The sequence below is a fragment of the Anthonomus grandis genome, unplaced genomic scaffold (assembly GCF_022605725.1).
Source record: "Anthonomus grandis grandis unplaced genomic scaffold, icAntGran1.3 ctg00000677.1, whole genome shotgun sequence".
Lineage (NCBI taxonomy): Eukaryota > Metazoa > Arthropoda > Insecta > Coleoptera > Curculionidae > Anthonomus > Anthonomus grandis.
Window position 1 is genome coordinate 11,740 of NW_026088571.1, and position 3,913 is coordinate 15,652.

Below are 3,913 nucleotides of genomic sequence, written 5' to 3' on the forward strand. Positions count from 1 at the left end.
TTTCGGACCCGAGGTCGCGTGCATAATATAGTCGCAGACGCTCCTATATAACAAGTATAGTCGCTTCGCTCCTATACTTTTGGTCCGTGGGGACCAGTTTGGAACCTTTAGGTCTTGTCTGTGAATGCCTATAAAGGATTTCTTAAAAATAAACAAAAAATATCAAGTGTACCAACGTTTATATGCCAAGGAAAGAGATGACCAGTGGTTGGGGTATCATGCTTCAAAGAACCATAATTTGTTATATAGTCGCGTTGTGTGTCAATATACTGTCTTATATTTCAAATATCTGTCAAAGTATATTAATTGTATTCTAAATAAAGCCTGAATACCAAATTCGAACAGAATCGGACCAATAGCAAAAAAGTTACGGTAGTCACGTGACCTAGGCTGACACTCAAATGTCAGTTATCTGTCATAATTTATTAGTTGTATCCTAAATAAACCATAAATACCAAATTCAGAGAGAAGTTCCCATAAGGGTCTATTTCTTGAAATAGAACAAACGGGATTTTACGTCGATTTGTTTTAATTTTTCTTTTTATTTTCAACAGTAATAGTCATAAAATATCAAAAGAATTGACAGGAGGAGAATAAGAAATAAAAGAAACCATCAACGAATTGAATCGAAGCTATAGAAGCCGAGATATTAGTAAAAATGTGGGAAAAACAAAAGAAAATTGGTTTTTTCCCACGGTATCATTTTTTTTCTTAAAATAATTATTGACAAATTCTAATTTTTGGCCCTAAACTGGCAATTTTCACTAAAAAAACCCAAGAAAAAAAATTTTTTTTTTGGTCGAAAATCGAAAGGGGTATACCCACAAAAAATTTCAAAAAAATGGTTTTTATTTTTTTATTAATAAACTATAAATCTAACAACTTTTTGTATTAAATAAGAGTTTTTCGCTATATTAAGGGGTATTCGCCTGTTAAAACGAATCGGTTCTAGATATTATACAATCGGAGAAAATTGGAAAAAACTATTAAACATAAATATCGAATTATCAAGAGCCCTATGGAAAAATTTCAATTTTTTATTTTTCTATCCTGTACTACTTCAGAGTATCTTTAAAAAAGATTATTACCAATTTGACTCTAAAATGAACGGAAAACCTATTTCTTTGCATTTTTCGATTTTCGAACAAAATCCGGGGTCAAAATGACCATTTTTTCAAAATATGCTCCGAATTCAAAATTTCTTTTTTCTCGTTAAAAACCATCCAAAAGCTAACAAAAAAGCTTGATGACAAAATTTTCCACGATTTATACGTGTGCCATAATATAAAGGAAAAAATTAGGTCCCATAAGAACCTATGTATAGGGATAACACAACCGGGTTTTTACGTCGATTTTTTTAATTTTTCAGTTTTATTTCGAAAGGAAATTGTAATAAAGTATAAAAAGAATTAACAGGAGGAAAATAAGGAATAATAGAAACCCTCAACGAATTGAATCGAGGCTACAGAAGTCGAGATATTAGTAAAAATGTGAAAGAAAATAAAAGAAAACTCGTTTTTTCCCACGGTAGCATTTTTTTTCTTAAAATGATAACCGACAAATTATAATGTAAGCCCTAAGTTGGCAATTTCCAGTAAAAAAAAACCCAAGAAAAAAAAATTTTTTTTTGCTCCAAAATCGAAAGGGGTATAGCCATGAAAAATTGTGAAAAAATGGTTTTTATTTTTTTCTAACTAAACTATAACTCTGATAACTTTTTGTCTTAAATAAAAGTTCTAGGGAATGTTACGAGGTATTCGAATGTTAAAACTAATTGATTATAGCTATCACAGATTCGGAGAAAATTGTAAAAAACTATAAATCATAAATATCGAATTATCAAGAGCCCTATGGAAAAATTTCAACTTTTTATTTTTCTATCTTGTACTACTTCAGGATACCTTTTAAAAAGGTTATTATCGATTTGACTCTAAAATGAACAGAAAACCTATTTATTTGCATTTATCGATTTTCATACAAAATCCGGCCCAAAATTAAAATTTTTCAAAACATGCTCCAAATTCAAAATTTCTTTTTTCTGGCTAAAGACCATTCAAAAAGTAATGAAAAAGCTTTATGACAAAATTTTTCAAAATCTATAATAATGCTACAATATTACGAAAGAAGATAAGTTCCCTTTAAAGCCTATGTATTCGAACCGGTGAGTTTTTAATTTTTTTTTTTAAAGGCAAATTTAAGAAATAATTTAACTAATTAAGAAAAAAGGAATAGGGTAATACAAAATATTATCTATAAATATATACATATCATCTAATAGCAGATTTCAATCAAATAGAAAATTTTGATAGTCACGTGACCCTAGAAATCAATATTTTAAAATTTTGTAAAAAATCAACAATTGCATCCTAAATAAACCCCAAATTCCAAATTTGAACACAATCGGATCAATAGCAAAAGAATTATGAAAGTCACGTGACTTTAAAATTCAATATGTCAAATTTCTGTCATAATTTATTACTTGCATCCTAAATAAAGCCCAAATACTAAATTTCAACCCAATCGGATCAATAGCAAAAGAATTATGAAAGTCACGTGACTTTAAAATATAATTTGTCTATTATCTGTTAAAATTTATTAATTGTGTCCTAAATAAAGCATAAATACCAAATTTGAACCCAATCGGACTCATAGCAAAAAAGTTACAATAGTCACGTGACCCGGAAGTCAAATGTCAAATATCTGTCAAAAATTAATAATTGCATCCTAAATAAAGCCCAAATACCAAATTTGAAATCAATCAGACCAATAGCAAAAAAGTTACAATAGTCACGTGACCTGGAAGTCAAATGTCAAATATCTGTGAAAAATTCATAATTGCATCCTAAATAAACCCCAAATACCAAATTTCAATCAAATCGGACAAATAGGAAGAAAGTTAAGGTAGTCACGTGACCTTAAAACATAGTCATGTCAAATATCTGTAAAAATTTATTAATCTTATCCGAAATAGGTACTAGGTACCAAATTTCAACCAAATCGCACCAATACCAAAAAAGTTATGATACTCGACTAACCTTAAAAATCAATAATTTCAAAAAATTTTTATTTATATCCCAAAAGCAATGTTTAAGAATTGTTAACATTTATTAATAATAAACTAAATAGTAAAAACTCACCAAATATCTAAATTTTTATTTTAAATTAAATAGATCATTACGACTGACCCGTGTATATATTCGAATAATTTTAATAAAATAATCGGGCAAATTTCATTTCGTCTCACCCCGGTATAAAGACACTGACATTTCAAAAAAACGGCATTTTTCGAAGACGTCAAAATGTTTGCCGAATTTTCCTGGCCGCAATACACAATTTCCCCAAATGATATGCACAGATTCGGAAAGCCCATTCATTTTCTGATTCGGTGCTTCCTTTCCCTGATCGTTTCCGGTTCATTTTCATTCATAATTTTACAAAAAACCAAACCAAGTCCCGGCCACCTGTCACGAGCAAAAAATTTGTATCCACCATGCGTCAAAGTATTGTTCCCACTAGCCATTTCATCAGAGTTTAGGTTGACACCTCCAATTACCTGCAAAAAAGCAAAAAAATGGACTTTTTTCATAAAATCGCATTTTTCGGGTACTTGTACTATCGCTGGAACCCTGAAATTTTAGTATGTGTTGTAAAACAAAATTTCGGATCCTTTAGATGTTGTTTGATCTTTTCACCATGTACAGGGACGTGGCAAATGAATTAAACGCGAAAATTCGAATTGCTCAGAACCTATTAATGTTGGAAGATTGTAATTTTACACAAATAATGGGGTTATTAAAGTATTTAATCCCTGAGAATATAAATGGTCCAGGTGCCACCACTAAAAAGTTATTAAATAAAATGTGATTTTTGGGTCGGACCTTCATGGGTAAAGTTCATTATTGCTCGCCCTGTA